We start from the raw sequence: 19,883 nt of genomic DNA, 5'->3' as shown, positions 1-19,883 counted from the left end.
CCTAAGGCCATTGCCTCCCTCGTGCCTTCTAAAGACAGCAAGGCAGGGGAGGGGTTTCAAATAGAAACCCCCTTTCCCCTCTGATCTCCAGTTCTCTCTCTCTCACCGACCCCCTCTCGCTCTCTCACCCACTCGTCCCCGACTCTGTCTCTCTCGTTTCTGCTCGCCGGAGACCCCCCGACAACCCATCGCCACCGGCGACCTCCAGGTACGCACCCTTTTTCTCGTCTTATTCTCATTTTCCTTCTATCTCTCTCTCTCTCCCTCACTTCTTTGTTTGCGTAGGGAGGGGCCGAGCCACCTCCTTGCCTCCCTCAATCGCAAGGGAGGGGCAAAGCCCCCTCCTTGCAGCCTTAAATCGCAGGGGAGGGGCAGAGCCCCCTCCCTACGATGTGTTTTGCGAGGGAGGGGCCCAACCCCTCCCAATGCCTCTGTTTGCAGGGGAGGGATCGAGCCCCTCCCTGCGTGCCGTATTTGGCGGGGGAGGGGTTGAGCCCTCTCCCTGCGTCTCCTTTTGACAGAGGAGGGGTCGAGCCCTCCCTGTGCTCCCTGCGGCCAAGGGAGGGGTCGAACCCCCTCCCTGCACCATCTTTAGCAGGGGAGGGGCCCAGCCTCCTCCCTGCACCCTTTTACGGCAAGGGAGGGGTTTGAGCCCCTCCCTACTACCTTTTTCCGGCAGGGGAGGGGTCGAGCCCCCTCCCTGCACCCTCGTTGCTCAGGGGAGGGGTTGCGACCCTCCCTGCACCTTCCAGCGACAGGGAAGGGGTGGAACCCCCTCCCTGTACCCCCTGTATGCAAGAGAGGGGTTGAGCCCCTTCCCTGGGTGCCCTTTGGCAGGGATGGGGCCAAGCCCCTCCTGTGCACTCGTTTTGCAGGGGAGGGGTCGAGCCCCTCCCTGCACCCTCAGCTTGGCGGGGGAGGGGCCGAGCCCCCTCCCTGCATCTTCTCCTTCTAGTAGGCAGGGGTGTTGGCCCTGCCTCTGCTAATTTCGGCAGGCAGGGGTGAAGCCCCCTGCCTCCCCCTTTTTGATCGACGGGCAGGGGCCTCTCCCCTGCCTCCTTGCTCCTTCGGCAGGCAGGGGTGAAGCTGATAAATTTGCTTATGAACTGACGTGTTCTGCTGAAAGTATGAGAAAGAATGAAGGGAAAGGAGAGAGCTTTCAGAAATCGACAGCCACTATTAACTTGATGGCTGCAGTAATGCTTCATTAGTCTTAATAGGGTTACAATAATTTTTACAAGGACAAAAGTGCCCTGTATTAGTAACACATGTTACATTAGAATACAAAACAAAACTCGTGAATGGATATGGATCCTTTATCAGATCCATATCCAATCCATATTCTAATACCCTCCCTCAAGTTGTACATGGGAGTGAACCATGTGCAACTTGTTCTTCAGATACCATAAACAGTGACTTGTAAGGCCTTTTTTAAACATATCGGCAACTTGGTCTTTTGAAGGCACATAAACTGGTTCAATCTCTTTGTCTGCTATCTTTTGTCTGATGAAATGTTGATCAATCTCAATATGCTTAGGCCGACTGTGATGAATAGGATTGAATGCAATTTGTATAGCACTTCTATTATCACACATAAGTGTCGAATTTGAGATATTCTCTCCCATCTCTGTAAGTAGATGCCTAATCCAGGTCACTTCTGCTGTGGCAGTTGCCATAGATCTATACTCTGCCTCTGTGCTAGATCTTGCCACAGCCTTCTATTTTCCGCTACTCCATGAGACAAGATTTCTCCCAATGAAAACACAGTATCCTGAAACAGACCTCCTCTCATCTGGATCCCCTGCCCAGTCTGCATTTGTATAGGCCAGTATGTCATGTTTTGGTGTCTTCCATGAAGATTGAGTATATATGAATCCATCACCCACTGTTCCTTTTAAATAGCGAAGGATGCGTTTGACAGCATTCATGTGACCAGTCTTTGGTTCATGCATGAATTGAGATACTTGATTAACAGAATATACAAAATCTGGTCGAGTAAAAGTAAGGTATTGTAGCATACCCACTAAACTGCGATATTTGCCTGCATCAGGATATAACTCACCATCACAAATACTGAGCTTTTGGTTGACAACACTGGGTGTGGGCGGAGGTTTACAATATGTCATTCTTGCTTTAGCCAGAAGATCAAGAGTGTATTGTGTTGAGTTAATGACATTTTTTCATCTTGTCTGTCCACCTCTACACCAAGAAAATATCTCAGATCCCCAAGGTCTTTCATTTTGAACCGCATACTCAACAAAACTTTAATTCGTTGAATGTGGTCTGGAGCATTACCGGTGATCACAATATCATCAACATATATGAGTAAGAAAACCATAGTGGTACTATTCCTGTATATAAACAGAGAATGGTCAAGTTGGGAACGAAAGAAACCATGTTTCTGAATTTCTAAGGAGAAGCTTTCAAACCATGACCTAGAAGCTTCCTTCAAACCATACAAAGCTCTGGTTAATTTGCATACATATTCCTTTGTGTCTCCCTCTGCATAACCTTGAGGTTGCTCCATGTAGACCTCTTCCTTTAAGTCCCTATGAAGGAATGCATTCTTAACATCAAGCTGACTAAGGATCCAGTTATGTTCAATTGCCAAGCCAAGTATAATGCGAATAGTTCTCATTTTTACCACTAGGCTGAATGTCTCATCATAGTCCTGACCATATTCTTGAGTGAAACCCTTGACTACAAGACGTGCCTTGTACCGTTCAATGCTACCATCCGGTTTATATTTAATTTTATATACCTATTTGCAACCAACAACATTTTTATCTGGAGGACGGCCAACTATCTCCCATGTTTGACACTCATGAAGTGCCTCAATCTCCTCATTCATCGCTTCAATCCATTTGTTGGATTGGATAGCTTGATAAAAACCAAGTGGTTCATCGTGTTTTTCAATCTTGGATACGAAAATCTGAAAGTCCATAGAAAAGTTGTCATAACTAACCCAGTTTTCAATAGGATGCCTTATCCTGCCTGATCTTCTTGGTGCTTCTCTGTTATTAGACAATGTTGTGTTCTTCAACAGGTACATTTGTTTGCTCTTTGGGTCTCCTGGTATAAACATTACCTTTGTATCTCAGACATTCTGTTTGTGACGCATCATCCGAAACCGTCTCACCATGTATGCTTTCAGGGGTCAAAGTAGTATGTACGAAAGTATGTGAAATAAGTTCAGCACTAAGCCATGGATCATACCAATTAGCAACTGCACCAATATGCTCACGATTGACGTTTGCTTCTTTTCCCAGAAAACTATTTTCATCAAAAACAACATTTCTAGAAATTTTAATCTTCTTATTGGCGGGATCATAGCACCTGTAACCCTTGTATTCATCTGCATAACCTACAAATTGGCATATAGAGGCTTTGTCCTGGAATTTAGTCCTCATAGATTTGTCAATATGTACATAACATGTGCATCCAAAAACTCATAACTCATTATAATCGGGATGTGCACCAAAGAGAAGATAATAGGGAGATTGTTTTTCAAGAATAGGCATAGAAAGACGATTTATCACAAGAGTGGCAGTGTGAAAAGCTTCAGTCCAAAGACTAATGGGTAAGTTACACCCATGTATCATACTCATTGCATTTTCCACAATATGTCTGTGTTTACGTTCAGCAATTCCATTTTGTTGTGGAGTGTATGGGCAAGAAACTCTATGATGCATCCCATTATCTTGGAGAAAATCTAAAAACTCTTTGGAGGAATACTCACCACCTCCATCACATTGGAGAATTTGAATATTTTGAGAGAATTGATTTTTAACATAGGCATGAAAGTGACGAAAAATGAGAAAAAACTCTTATTTGTGTTTCATAAAGAATATCCAGGTAAAACGAGATAAACTGTCAATAAAAAATACATAATATTTACTTCCAGAAGAGGAAGGAGTGGGGGTTGCGCCCCAAACATCTGAACATATTATCTCAAAGGGCATGGAGGCTCTTTTATTTATTTGATGAAAAGGGAGTACATGACTTTTGTAGACCTGACAACTGAGACATTTTATCCTTCAATGAAGGTGAAACAAACTCTGAAAGAAAACCATTAGACACTAACTTTTCAATAAAGACTTGACTACAATGACCAAGACGAGAATGCCAGAGATCTGACTTATTACATTTGGATATACTTAGAACGCTTTTACAGACGAGATCAGACTTTGGCTTCAGGACATTAGAAGCTGGATCTTCATTAAAGACATACATGTCTCCACGTCGCTCTCCTTTAGCAAACATCTCCTTCGTTTGAATATCCTTGACAAAGACAGAAGTAGGAGTAAATTCCACACATGAATTGGTAGAATCAACAAGCTTAGAAACAGAGACAATATTTTTCTTTATATTTGGTGCATGAACAATATTAGATAAAGGAATAGATGACTCAGACAAAGGAATGAGGACGTTGCCTATGTTTGAAATAGGGTGGTGAGTCCCATCTCCAATTACAATATTAGATTTTCCAAAATAGGGAGTCAAAGTAGAGAACTTACTTGCATTGCCAGTGACATGGGTTGCTGCCCTATAGTCAACATACCATATTCCATCATCATTTTGCTTCAGATTCAAGTTGGCCATTGCAGATAGTAGAAGATCCTTAGCATCATCACTGACCCGAAATGTACCTGCAGTTCCTGATGTACCAACATTTCTAGTGTTTTGCATTCTATTCTGATTTTGTGGGTTGAACCAGCAATTGGCTTTGATGTGACCTCGTTTGTTACACTGATAGCATGTGGAAACATTCTGGGAAAAACTGACAGTGGAATTTGGTGTAGGTAGTAACCCACGTCCACCTTGGATAGGATTTCCCTTGCCTCTGCCACGTCCTCCTCGTGCACGATCAGCTATCACCCATATGGCAAGAACCTCATGCGTAGATGAGTGTCCTGTTGAGGCTTTAGACATGCTTTTCAGTGTCATCTCATACTGAAAGAGTTTGGTGCGTAATTCCTCAAAACTGAGCAACGTAGGCAAGCATAATAAGGATATAACAAGAACATGATATTCTGAACCCAGTGCATTCAGTGTCTGTTGCACGTTTTCTTTATCTGACATTGGATACCCAACCATGGCTAATTGATATGTGATGCTTTTGACTTGATTTAAGAAATCAATAATGCTCATTGCACCCTTTTTTAACATCTGAAACTCGCGTTTAAGAAACAACACTTTAGCCTCCGATATCTGGGAGTAAGTCTGAGCTAAAGCCTCCCACAAAATTTTAGATGTGCAATCATCAGGAATGGAAATCAAGACTTCTTGTGACAATGTGGAAGTGATGTACGCGACGAGGGCCTGATCGCACTTTATCCAAGTAACAAACGCAGGGTTGCCAGCAAGGAGAAGTCGACCAAGATGCTAAAATGTAATTTTATTTCAGAAACGGTGGAAACAGATAGCAGATCTGAAAATATTTCAGATCTGTGACAGAAATCCAAAGTAGACGATATTAGAAGAAGAAGAACAAGGCAACAAGAGATGATGACGACAGGAAGGTAATAGGATAAAGAAGTAGGAAGAGGAACGAGACCTGTTGACAGCAAGGAGAAGTCGACCTTTACGTCGACTGAGCAAGCTTGTCACGCCCAGAAGTTCTGTTGCTTGTTGACGACAAGGAGAAGTCGATCTTCACGTCGACTGAGCAAGGCCTTTCACACACAGAGAATCCGCTGCTCTGATACCATGATAAATTTGCTTATGAACTGACTTGTTCTGCTGAAAGTATGAGAAAGAATAAATCGGCAGTCACTATTAACTTGATGGCTGCAGTAATACTTCATTAGTCTTAATAGGGTTACAATAATTTTACAACGACAAAAGTGCCATGTATTAGTAACACATGTTACATTAGAATACAAAACAAAACTCATAAATGGATATGGATCCTTTATAAGATCCATATCCAATCCATATTCTAATAGAAGCCCCCTGCCTCCCTTGTTTTTGTTAAGCAGGGGCTTTACCCCTGCCTCTCTTCCACCCTGTCAGACAGGGGCACAACCCCTGCCTACTCTCATTTTCGAAAGGCAGGGGTGCAGCTCCTGCCTCTATCCGATTTTTCGGAAGGCAGGAGTGCAACCCCTGCCTCTGCCTGAATCGTCGACAGGCAGGGGTGCAACCCCCTGCCTCCCCATTGTTTACTGACAGCAGGTCAGCAGGGGCTCGCGGCCCCTGCCCCGACTTCTTTCGCATTCATCAAGTTTGCATGGGCACGAAGCCCCTGCCTCTGCTTCTTTCATGTCAGGACAGCAGCAACGCCCCTGCCGTCTCAATCTTTCTGATTGAGAAAGCATGTTGACGTCTTACTTTTGCAGCTCGTACGATGGATCCCGCTCACGCCACGAGACCCGACCCGTTAATCGCTTACACCTGCAGACGCCAACAAGCACGCAACTCCCCAAGGTAGGGGAAGATTGCACGGACTTCGACAATTGAATTGAGTTTAATTAACTAACAAGGATAATTAAAAAATATATATGCATATATATATATATATATATATATATATATATATATATATATATATATATATATATATATATTTATACGATTACGCATTTAACTCAATGACGCGGTTTCGCGATCCTTGTCTTTTACTTTATGTCATGTCTTTACTTTGTCGTCGCGCTTTGCGCCCAGGCTCCTGCTTTTCTAAATGTTTCGTTATTGTCGTGCCATTGCAGATGACGCTCAAGTTTTCGATCATTGCAAGTTCTATAAAAGGCATCCTCGTCAAGCATGCAAGAGGCATTTACCACTCTCCCTCTTGCGACAAGAGTTGAATCAGGAGTTTAACGAAACATCATCATCTAAGGAGAGGGATCATGGCCTTTCAAGTGAGCAGTCCTGCAAAGTAGACTTAAGAATTTAGAGAGTTGCGCAAAAGCATCAAAGACTGCCCAAATCGAAGTATTTGGAAGGATGTGATTGGTTGGTACTGTTCGTCTATTCGACATATCTCGGATAACCCCGAATTGGGGCGTGAGCGAACTTCTTAGCAGGGGGGTTATGTTGAGAAACCCGTATCTTTTTCATCGAGGCTGGTATCGAGTCATGCGAGGCATGTAGATACTACGATAGCAGATTAGATTCTAGAAAATTGCATGCCAAATATTGTCACAAGCTATTGGCTGTTTCAAAAGATAAATAATGTCAAAAGTAAAGTTTGAGAAACATTATATCTTTGTAAAACACTTTTGTTGAGGCTCCTATTGAGGAATTATACCCCTTTCATCCTACAATACTTATAGTCGTGCACTACACGCTAGTACTGCGATGATCGGATGACACGGTCGTGCGACCTCGAACAGTGCTAAATGCACAATGCTGTAAACATATAAAAATGGCATCGCCTTCACAGGTAAGATGCTTATTTGGTCAAAAGACCAGAGCATATAGAATGAGTCGTCAGTTAATTTACCCCTGACGCACTCAGTCGCTTCTTGTAGTCTGTCAAGGGAGAGGACAGAGCGGTACACACTCCAATGGACAGGTTGTTAATAACTACCCCACGGGCAAAGATCCGACCTCCCCAGTCATTGGAGTTAGGGGAAGAGACTACCAGACATTATCCTAAGTGGTTGATCCCATGAACTTCTACAGAAGTTGGATGCATCTGTTGCCAAGTACCTGCCTTTCAGGAATCCTCTCTCGGCTAAAGTCGTCCCCTTAGGAGCGGACTCAACTAGCTATTTGGGTTATTTAAAATACATAGAATAACAGACGCCCGAACTAGTCTCAGTTGTTTCTACGATTTGTCTGCGCGTACCCGCAAGCCAGTAATATCGAAACATAAGTCTGTTCACACTGGTTGATGGGTCATAAGACTTGCTAGTTGCGTGGTAGTTCACAGTTTACGATCAAATGAATCGTCATGTTGCGTTTGACAGTTGCACTGCTTACTTGCTTTGAACTGCTTACCTGCTTTGAACTGCTTACCTGTTTAATTGTTGATCCGTTTTAAACTACTTAACATGCTGAATTAAATGCACTTAATTCAGTTTCCTGTAGTTTCTATTGTGCACCTACTAGTTTTTCGCGAAATTAACTCATTTTATGGGTACAGGTGATGATTAGATACACCACGAGCGATGGCGCAATGGCAAGATGGCTTCAAGATTTCTTTTTTCTGCTCTTAGCTCGCGTCCTGGATGTTTTGGGGTTTTGTCACGGATTTTCCTTTGGATATCCGAACTTTGTAGTATTTGAGAACTTTAAATGAAAGTGGTTTTTCTAAGTGTTTTGCAAGTATCATGTGTAGTGAGTTTTTTTTGCTTTTAGCTAACGTGCCCAAAGTTGTCAGCTTACCTTTCTAAATTCAAAAAAGAATTTTCTGCCGATTACATAAACAAACTCTGAAAGGAAAGAGATTTTCTTCTAGTCTCTTGCATGTTTTCTGAAAGGTGAAAAGAAGTGTTTTCCCTTGTTACGGGTCATGGATCTGGAGATCCAGACCCGTGACATTAACTTCTCATTAATGGCATTGTGTAATATAATTTATTGTAATGAGGGTACTTTAGTACCCTAATTTTTGTAATAGCATGTTAATATAAATGAGTATTCACAACAGCCGACCCTAAGATAATAGGGTATCGGTTTTTTCCACAACTTCTCTCTCCCTTTCTTTATCTCTCTCTGTTTCTCAGCTCTCGCGCGTGGAACGACCTGGAGATTGAAAATCTAACATGGTATCAGAGCCACGCTTTAGCTGAAATTGGAATCGATCTCAAAGGTACGTCTGAAAGATCTATCTCTTCTCGATTTTCTCTTCTAAGTCAAAAAATTCTTTTCTGTCTCCCCATCTCGTCTGAATTTTTTTTTTCTGTTTGCGTCTGACCCAGTCCATTCTTTTCTTCTCAATCAAATCTGACATTATTCAGATCTGACGAAAATCAGATCTGCCTTCCTTCTTTTTCCTTTTTTTTTCAGATCTGACGTTAATCAGATGTGATCAAACTATCTTCCTACCTAATCTGAGTCAACTCTGAGAGGACTGAGTGACTCAGCCCAGATTTTCGACCCCAAACCCTTTGTTGAATATACCTTTTTCTTTCATTCATAATTTTGTCATCAGTATACCCTGTTTATCATTCTTGATCACAGCGTGATCTAATCACGCAATCGGGGCCCTTTTTTGATCGAGTTGCACCCTTGATCAGATCTGATCAAGCCGATACACTCTCATTTCTACCATTTTATCTCCTTTAGCTTGAAAGCATTGCGTCAATACCTAGTGGGAATTCATATTCAAAATTTTTTTTGTGATTTTCATATCCAATATTCCATTTCCTATACAAATCAGAAATCTAATAGATATTCAATTTCTGTTTCAAATCAGCAATCTGATAGCCATTGATCTGAATTAGTTTCCGCAAAAAAAAAGGTTACAGAAACTGTAGGCAGATTGTGCTGAACACACTCTTAATACTGTGAAACATGGATTCACTTCCTAGCCAGTCGGTTCTTTCTTCCAGTTTCCTCAGCCAACTCGTGTCTGAAAAATTAAATAATGGTAACTTCTTGACTTGGAAGAGGCAAATCATACCTTTCATTAGGAGTCAGGATCTTTCTGGACATCTAGATGGATCTATTCCAATTCCTCCTGAGTTCATATCAGGAGAAGAAAGGGACAGCAAAGGGGAATCTACTACAATATATGTTAGAAATCCTGAATTTGTGGCTTGGATGAAAAGAGACCAAGTGCTAGTTGCTTATATTACATCTACACTGTCACAAGAGGTACTGCCATGCAACTTTGGAACAGACTTGTTCAGACATACTCACAGGTTTCTCAGGCCAGGATTATGTTTCTTAAAAGAGAATTTCAAATGTTAAGAAAGGATTTCATGACCATCATGGAATACTTGAACAAAATGAAGGTTATCATAGATGAGCTAGCAGTTGTTGGAAGTACAGTAACTGATAAAGATTTGGTACAGCAAACCCTCAGTGGATTGGGACACGACTATCATATGATTGTCACTTCCCTGTTATGTTTACCAGAGCTGCCCAACTTTAAAGATCTGCGTGCAAAATTGTTACAATATGAGATGAATCTAAAGGGATTTTCTAAAGAATCATCTATGGATACTGGGGCACAAGAAGTTCTTGTTATAGGGGTTACTTATGCACGAGGACGAGGAAACTATGATATCAAGGGAAAGGGAGCACAAGGGAGAAGTTGTCAAGGAGGTCGTGGATTATTTCCTACACCCAACACATATACCAATCCACAAAGACAGAGGTCAATTCATGCCTGCTTTCTGTGTAATAAAAAGGGGCATATCAAAGCTAACTGTTGGTTCAATCCCCTAAATAAAGGAAAATCAACACAAACTGAAGCAAAAAGAGGCACAGACAGTACAAAGACCAACGGAGAAGTAAAGGAGTTATTGTTGTCAACTTTAGCAGAATTGAATCTGAAACAAAATGAGCAAGGTACTTGGTATGTGGACTCTGGCGCAGCGACCCACGTTACTGGTGATGCAGGTAAGCTCCTAAAACTTGTTCCTTACATTGGTAGAAGTAGTATAGTTACTGGAGATGGATCACACCACTCTGTCTCTCATATTGGAAACTGCATTATACCCTTGCCTGAATCTTCCATCAACCTTTCAAAAGTTCTTTATGCTCCTAATATCAAGAAAAACATCGTTTCAGTTTCTAAACTTGTTGATGATATCAAAGCCTCAGTTGAATTTACTCCATCTTTTGTTCTTGTCAAGGATCTTTGCACGAAGGAGACGTTCGCTAGAGGAAAACGGCAAGGCAATATGTATGTCTTTCAAGAAGATCCTTCAGCACATATTCGCTCTGCAGACCCAAACTTGAAGCTCCAATCACCGTTGCCTTCTGAAAATCCTACATGTGTTTTTAGTGTCTCTGAAATCAATAAGCCAAACCTTTGGCATGGTCGTCTAGGTCACTGCAGTAGTAGTTTCATTGAAAAGCTTGTTTCAAATAACCTCATTCTCAAGTCAAGTTTAGGAATAAATGTCAATGACAACAAATGTTCTAGTTTTCTCTTATGTAAGAGTCATGTTTTACCATTTCATTCTATCAATAAAAGAGCTTCAAGACCTTTTGAGACTATTTGTTCTGATGTTTGGGGGCTTGCTCCAGTTGCTTCCATATCTGGAACTAGATATTATCCTTTATTTGTTGACAGTTATTCTCGCTATTCTTGGATATTTTTCATGAAACACATATCTGAGACTTTCAAGTTGTTTCGAAACTTCCATTCCTTTGTCAAAAACCAATTTTCTGAAAACATCCTAAGTTTCCAATGTGACGGAGGAGGTGAATTCTCTTCCATTGACTTTACTAACTTTCTTCAAAGTAACGGGATAAGGAAAAAGGTGTCTTGCCCACACACACCTCAGCAGAATGGGATTGCTGAAAGGAAGCATCGCCATATTGTTGAGAGTGCGATGAGCATAATGCATGACAGTAATCTTCCGATCACTTTATGGACAGAGGCTTTTCATTCTGCAGTTCATGTGATAAATCGATTGCCCATGACTATTTTGGAAAACAAGTCTCCTTACCTGTCTCTTTTTGGTGTACATCCCAACTACTATGATTTGCATGTGTTTGATTGTTTATGCTATGTTCATGTTGATAGTTCAATGAGACATAAGTTTCAGGACAAGGCCCTGAAGTGCAGGTTTGTGGGTTATGTTGATGACTATAAAGGATACAGGTGCTATGATCCGGTGAGCAAGCGCATCAAAATATCAAGAAATGTCATCTTCCATGAATTGAATTTTGATTGTCGATGTACTAGTTCTTCAGAATCAAAACCTAAAGTTGAGGTTTATTATCCTTGGTTGAATTATGAACTTCTCTCAAGAGCTAGTGATGTTTGCTCAAACTGCACTCAAAAGGATAAGAAACTTGTGTCTACTGATGAAATGATTGCCCATGAAAATACAGACCCAACTTTGAATCCAGAAAGGTATAAAGGCCTCGTCTACACTCGACGAGAAAGAGAGCCGCCCAACATAGTTAATTCGGATATGGACGCATCCTCTACATCCAACATCGTTGATACCATAAGATCCACACGTTCTCGCCATCCAATTGAAAGGTGGGTCAGTTATGAAAATTTCTCATTAGATTTTCAACTCTTTCTAACAGCATTGAATAAAGAAGATGAACCCACAACATTCTCTCAAGCATCAAATTCCAGAAGATGGATTAAGGCAATGAATGAGGAGATGGAAGCTCTACATGAATGTGGTACGTGGGATGTCGTATCAAGACCACCTGACAGAAACGTTGTTGGTTCAAAATGGGTGTACAAAATAAAGTATAAACCAGATGGGACTATAGAGCGATACATGGCGAGACTTGTAGCCAAAGGTTTTACACAGGAGCAAGGACAGGATTATGATGAAACCTTTAGTCCAGTGGTGAGGATGGGGACAATCAGAGTCATACTTTTTTTAGCTATTGAACATCAATGGACTATTAGCCAACTTGATGTGAAGAATGCTTTTCTTCATGGAGATTTGAGAGAAGAAGTATACATGGAACAACCCACTGGTTATGCAGAAGGCAATCCTACAAAATATGTCAGTAGACTAAAAAGGGCGATATATGGATTGAAGCAGGCATCTCGATCTTGGTTCGACAGCTTTTTTCTTGAAATACAAAAATATGGTTTTAAGAAATCTCTTCTTGACCACTCCTTATTTATATTTAAGAACCAAGACACAATTACTCTGTTGTTGATATATGTGGATGATATCATCATCACTGGTAATTCCAATGAGCACATTAAAGAAGTCAAACATCTCTTGAATCAGAGGTTCAAAATGAAGGACCTTGGCAAACTACGATACTTTCTTGGAGTTGAAGTCGACAGTACTTCTGAAGAGATGACTCTCACTCAACATAAGTATACCATTGATGTTCTCAATAAAGCGGGTATGAAAGACTGCAAGCCCTTGAGCACTCCTAGCGTTCTTCATCAAAAGCTTAGCTCTCAAGACAGAGATCCATTTGATAATCCCACATAATACCGTAGCATAGTGGGTATGTTACAATACCTCACTATTACTCGCCCTGATATAGTCTACTCGGTGAATCAAGTTTCTCAGTTTATGCATGCACCATGTGAAGGGCATATGGAAGCAGTTAAACAGATACTTTGATATCTGAAGGGAACGGTTGGGATGGCCTCATATATAAGCGAAAGACAAATGGGCAAAATGCACATGAGATCATTGTTTATTCTGATGCGGACTGGGCAGGAGACCCAGCAGATCAGTATCCGTCTATTGTGTGTTTGTTGGGATGAATTTGGTTTCTTGGAGTAGTAAGAAAGAAAAGGTTGTTGTCAGATCCAGTACAGAGGCTGAATACAGGTCAATGGCAGCCACCACTGCTGAGGCTACTTGGATTAGACACCTACTGACAAAAGTAGGAGAATCGATCTCCCGATCACTTCTTTTGTGTGACAACCAGAGTGTCATTAGTATGTCCTTTAATCCAATCCATCACAGTCGTGCCAAACATATTGAAATAGACCAGCATTTTATGAGACAAAAGGAACAAGAGAAAGAGATTGAGCCTGAATTTGTACGAACTACAGATCAAGTGGCGGATATATTTACAAAAGGATTGACAAAAGACAGATTTTGGATGTTAAAAGGCAAGTTGTTCACGGTTCAAGATCATGCACAACTTGAGGGAGGGTGAAAAGAAGTGTTTTCCCTTGTTACGGGTCATGGATCTGGAGATCCAGACCCGTGACATTAACTTCTCATTAATGGCATTGTGCAATATAATTTATTGTAATGAGGGTACTTTAGTACCCTAATTTTTGCAATAGAATGTTAATATAAATGAGTATTCACAGCAGCCGACCCTAAGATAATAGGGTATCGGTTTTTTCCCCAACTTCTCTCTCCCTTTCTCTATGTCTCTCTGTTTCTCAGCTCTCACGCGTGGAACGACCTGGAGATTGAAAATCTAACAAAAGGTTCGCAAGTTTGAAATTTTGGGATGTTACAGATTCGTATCAGAGCTAAGAGAAGCAAGGATTCTTGACCATTGAGCACCGGCATCGCGCTGTTAGTACACAATTTCTCGTGCTTTGTAGTTGTATTTTGCATTGTTCAGCTAAGTGGCTTGACACGTTCTGCTTATTGTAAAACCCACAGTTTTTAAAAAAAAAAATTAATTTTATCGCACCTGGTCCGGTTCGGGTCCGGACCCGACCCGGGCCCTTCATCCATAGGGTTTTAATAACCCGACACAGGAGAAAGGGTTTTGAGAAAACCCTTTCCCCTATGCGCCGTAACCCCTCCCACGCCTGCGACCCGATAAGGGAAGCCAATCGAGGCTTCCCCGATTTTTCGCCCTTCGAGCTCTTTAAGAGCACTGTAGGGAGGGCGAGGGGAGGCACGCCTCCCTCTCGAAGCCCTTCGCTCCCCTGCCGCACCCCCCCCCTTCTCCTCTATGGCCTGCGAAGGTGTCGGCATGAGGTTGGTGGCTCCTGTCGCCCCGGTCTCTCTCTCTTTGGCAGGGGTTAGTCCCCCTGCCGCCTCTCGATCTCGGGTAGACAGGGGCAGTGCCCCTGCCGCTTCCTGTTTCCTCGGCAGGCAGGGGCTCGCCCCCGCTGCCTCTAGGGTTTTGGCACGCAGGGGTAATGCCCCTGCAGCCTTCCTATCTCGGCTGGCAGGGGCGATGCCCTGTCGTCCTTTGTTTTGCTGGGCAAGCAGGGGATCGCCCCCTGCCGCCTCTTGGTTTTTGGGAAGGCAGGGGATATCCCCCTGCTGCTCCTTGGTTCTCGGCACGCAGGGGCTTGCCCCCTGTCACCCCCCGTCCCGATCTCTCTCTCTCTCTGTCGGCAGGGGCTCAGCCCCTGCCACCTCGTTGTTGTAGGCAGGGTTGGACTCCCTGTCGTCTCGCTGCTGTCGGCAGGGGCTGGCCCCCTGCCGCCTCGCTGCTGTCGGCAGGGGCTGGCCCCCTGCCGCCTCACTGTTTTCAATAGGGGCTCATCCCCTGTCGCCCCGCTGTCATCGGCAGGCAGGGGCTCGCCCCTGTCGCTTTTCTGATTTCGGCAAACAAAGGCACACCCCTCCTGCCTCTCTCTTTTCTGATCGACAGGCCGAGGGAGATGCCCTGTCTGACTTTCTATTTCATCTACATGATAAATAGTGTAGCGTTAATTACTCACACTTTTGCAGACTTCGCATCGAACCTCGCTCTGGTTCCGCGGCCTGAGTCTCGTGTCATCTACACCCGTAGACGCACGCAGTTGCACGACCTCCCGAAGTAGGGGAAAGTCGCACGAAGACTGTGTATGAATGAAATAAGATATAAGGATTTCATGATCGAATGGTTTATTTGGCATACATGCTTACCTATAGGATTACTTAACTAGTGATTGTATGTGTTGTGTTTCCGCATCCGTATTCTTTTGAAATGACATGCTTATTGTGAGCTCTACGAGTAGACTCGTTGCTAGAAAGATCTTATTATTGTATTTCCGCCTTGCTCACTGTTGTAAGTTACTGTAGATGCCTTACTAGTTATTGCCTGATGAATCTTGTATGAGACTTCTTGCTTCTTAGTATTCGAGCATGCCAAGTATAATACTGATTTTATGAAACACTGTGATGGGTTATCTATCGAGAAACCCACGTACCTACTATCGTAATCAGACCTTAAGACAGGTATGATACAAATAGTACGGGAGGTCATTGAGTACCTCGAAGTGAACCATCAACACTTTATTGATATCAATGAGATAATACCGGCCTCCACAGGCCAATTGCTCAAAGAGCAATACATGTCATGTATGAACCAAAAGAATCATAAAACATTATATGTTGCCCTCTCATCGTAGTCGTACCTCTAGGTAGGTACGATCGTACTTTTGGACAAGTATGTCCCATGTGTGTTACGATGGTTGAATGATGAAGTTATAGCAACCTCGATGCGTGCATTTAGCACAATGCTGAGATCACATAAATGGTGATAACTCGCATTCACAGGCAAGATGCTCGAGTGGGTCTAATAGGCCAGAGCATGTAGGATGGGGCGGCAGTTAAGAAACCCCCGTCGTACTCATTCGACCTTCACGGTTCATCAAGACAGAGGATGGATGGTACAAAAACTCCGATGGACAGGTTGTTAACAACCACCCCACGGGCAAAAGACTCGGCTTCCCCAATCATCGGAGTTAGGGGAATTGGGATTATCATAAATTATCCTAGGTGGTAACTCCCAGGTACTTCTGCAGAAGTTGGATACATCCATGGGCCACGAATGCCTTTGGGGATTTACTCTCTTGGTCACTGATTGTCCCCTTAGGAGCGGACTCAGTCAGTCATCCGGGTTAATGAAAACACCTGACATAATAAACCCCCGGATCGGTCTCGGTTGTTTCTACGTTTCGCGTCTGTGCGTACCCACAAGCCAGTTAATATCAGAACTTAAAGAATATCTGTTTGAATAGTTGTAGATGATTGAGACTTACACTGCTTGAGATGTTTCAAACAATACCTTTTTGCACATATTACACTTGTTATAATAGATTACAATTGTATTGATTATTTTAATATAATAATTGTGTATCTCATGAATGTTCTGCTTTATGTTCATTCTACTTATCTATTCGTGCACCTACTGGTTTGTTATGAAACTGACCCATTTCATGGGCAGGTGAGGAGTAGGACTTTACAGGCGGCCGATGGCGTGGTGCAATATGACTCAAGATTTATCTTCTTTCTGTTGGCAGCTTGGCTCTGAGTTTTAGAGTTTTTCTTTAGATTATAGAACTTTGGAAAAATGCTCATTATGTAATAAACTGCAGATTTTTAATTTATTGCCTTATTTCCTCTACCAGGTCCTCGTCCATAGGCAACTCCTGTGGTAGAACATTGTGTGCTCCACCTTGAGAATGAGTATCTTCAGAAAATCCCTTTAAGGTCATCTCATACTGCAAAAGCTTGGCACGAAGATCTTCAAAGGTAGGTAAATCTAATAAACACAATAAGGAAGTAACCATCATATGATAATCCGATCCCAGCCCACTCAAAGTTTGTTGCACCATATCTTTGTCACTAACTGCGCATCCCACGATGGCCAACTGATCTGTAATGGTCTTCATTTTGTTCAAGTACTCCATGATAGTCATGGAGTCCTTTCTCAACATTTGAAACTCTTCAAAAATAATATTCTGGCCTAAGAAACTTAAGAATATGTCTGAACCAATCGATGCCATAATTGCATTGCGGAGCAGTCATCTGGAATTGCCACAAGCACTTGTGACAATGTAGAAGTGATATAGGCAACCAATGCCTAATCTCGCTTCATCCAGGATACGTATTCTGGATTTTTGACATAGGTAATAGAAAGATCTCCCTCACCATTCTTTTTTTCTTGTGGTATGAACTCTGGAGGAACAGGAACAGAACCATCCAGATGTCCAGAAAGGTCCTGACTTCTTATGAATGGTATGATTTGTCGCTTCCAAGTTAGAAAATTGGCATTGTTCGGTTTCTCAGACACGAGTTGACTAATAAAGTTTGAGGAAAGACCAGACTGAGAGTGAGGAAATGAGTTCATATTCTATCGAAACCAAAAAATAAGAAGTGACAAGAAATAAGAAAATGGCTTTACAACAAGGACCCAATTGCGGTTGAATTCTAATGAAAATCAAAACAGAAACTTAATATCAGAAAATTCTGCTGTCAGCTTTTTTTTTTTTACTATTTGTATGATAAAACTGAGGCAGGAAACCAGAACTATGCAGTAAGAACCTGTTCTGAATTAGAATTTAATCAAAGAGGCACGTTACTTTGAAATTAAGGTGTGTTATTTTAGAATATGAAGGAATATAAACAGGCAGTGCGAAACAGGGAAGAATATAGAGAATGATTAACTAATGTGATACTAGTTAATCAGGACAGACCTGGGATCACTTCCAGATCTGAATCTGATGTGCATTCAACTTGTAAAAGCATTTGACGTGATCCTATTGGAACCTTGGAATCACGCAAAGATCAAATGATGTGAATCCGATCTTGCCTGATTATTTGTGCTATGAAACAAAAATATGAGAAACAGGAAACATGAACAGTTAGGCTATGAAAAGAAGGTTGTTCAACAAACAATGAAACAGAAATATGATAACGTGAAGAAAAATAGAGAAACAGGAAACGTGAACAGTTAGGCTATGAAAAGAAGGCTGTTCAGCAAACAGTGAAACAGGAAACGTGAACAGTTAGGCTATGAAAAGAAGGTTGTTCAACAAACAGTGAAACAGAAATATGATAACGTGAAGAAAAATAGAGAAACAGGAAACGTGAAGAGTTAGGCTATGAAAAGAAGGTTGTTCAGCAAACAGAGAAACAGAAATATGATAACGTGAAGAAATCCAAGTTTTTGGAAGAAAAATACGTTGGACTATGTAAGAAGGAAGAACACGTTATTTTGAAGGATTCGATTGATTCGATTTGAAGACAGGAGAAATGATTTGAAGACAAGAAGAATGGGAAGAACCTTTACCAGATGAAGCAAGAAGATCCTTAAGGTTGGATCTGACCTATGTCACACGGACTCGGCTAAGGAGGTGCCGCACCCGAGTCGACACGCCCCGACACGGGTGCGGACTCGGGTGCGGCTTCGGACTCGGTCAACGCCGAATCGGACTCAGTCAACGAGTCCAGGCCGAGTCCGTCCACATTTTGGACTCGGTCAACTTTGATCGAGTCCAAAAATGTCCTTAAAAAACCAAATTTTTATATTTTTTATTTAAAAATATATATATAAAAACTGTGACAGTGCTGCAGTCACATACTGTGACTGTGCTGCAGTCACAGACTGTGACTGTGCACAGTCTGTGCAGTGTGCACAGTGCACAGTCTGTGACTGTGTGACTGTCAGTCTGTGACTGTGTGACTGTGCACAGTCGCACAGTCACAGACTGTGCACAGTCACAGTGCTGTGGACTGTGCACAGTCACAGTTTGTGATTGTGTGGACTGTGCACAGTCACACAGACTGTGCTGTGGCATTTTAAAAATAAAATAAAATTATATATATATATATATATTTTGCCGAGTCCCCATGTCCAAAAATTTTAAAATTGTGCCGCACCCGTGTCGCACCCGCACCCGCACCCATGTGACATAGGATCTGACGCTCTGATACCATGATAGAAATCGTAGTTCCCTGTTTCATACACAAGAGCAAGCACCGAATGGGAGAGAGACAAGAGAGCTACAGAATTCCCAATAGCCGACTGTGGTATTGGGCTTCCCATTAAATACATGCTGTTACAATTACTAGGGTACGAAAATACCCATCACACAACAAAGGTATTTTACAATATGCCATTAATGCCTTTAATGAACATGTGCTTAAATATGTAATTAGATGAACTCGAATTGGGTTTGGATAAGATCCAAACCCAGTCGTGAATACACGCTTCTTTTCAGAATGAAGCTATATTTGATCACTTAGTTTGACTAGACAGAGGTTAACTGAATGATTCCAAGACCAAGTGTGTCTACAGAAGCTCGCGGCTCAATGTGATTTACTGAAATGTTAGACAGCTTTTCTAAAGAGCTGATTAGTCAGGCAGCTTTAAATTACTGAACAAAATTTAACCCGGTTAAACTCGTCACTTAAACAAAGTCCAATATTTCATATGAAATACTTCACAATATGCCTAAGATATTTCCAAGACAAGAAACTTGATGGAGAACAGGAAAAATTCATTTCTGTCAAGGAAATCAATGTACATCTGCTGATTAAAAACATCCAGTCAAACTTCAAAGCCTTATATTCGGAATGCCTGTAAACATATAAGTGCTTACAAGGGCTAGAAACCAAACT

General features: G+C 42.1%; 1 protein-coding gene across 1 annotated transcript in view; it reads right to left on the bottom strand.

The window, feature by feature from the left end:
• The window catches only part of LOC149845622 (polyribonucleotide nucleotidyltransferase 2, mitochondrial-like), a 235,798-nt gene that overhangs the window by 151,089 nt on the left and 64,826 nt on the right, over nucleotides 1-19,883 (bottom strand). The gene's annotated exons all lie outside the window — the stretch shown is intronic.

This window comes from Nuphar pumila, chromosome 2, assembly GCF_984573655.1.
Source record: "Nuphar pumila chromosome 2, dmNupPumi1.hap1.1, whole genome shotgun sequence".
NCBI lineage: Eukaryota > Viridiplantae > Streptophyta > Magnoliopsida > Nymphaeales > Nymphaeaceae > Nuphar > Nuphar pumila.
This window is presented reverse-complemented; position numbering and strand designations above follow the sequence as displayed.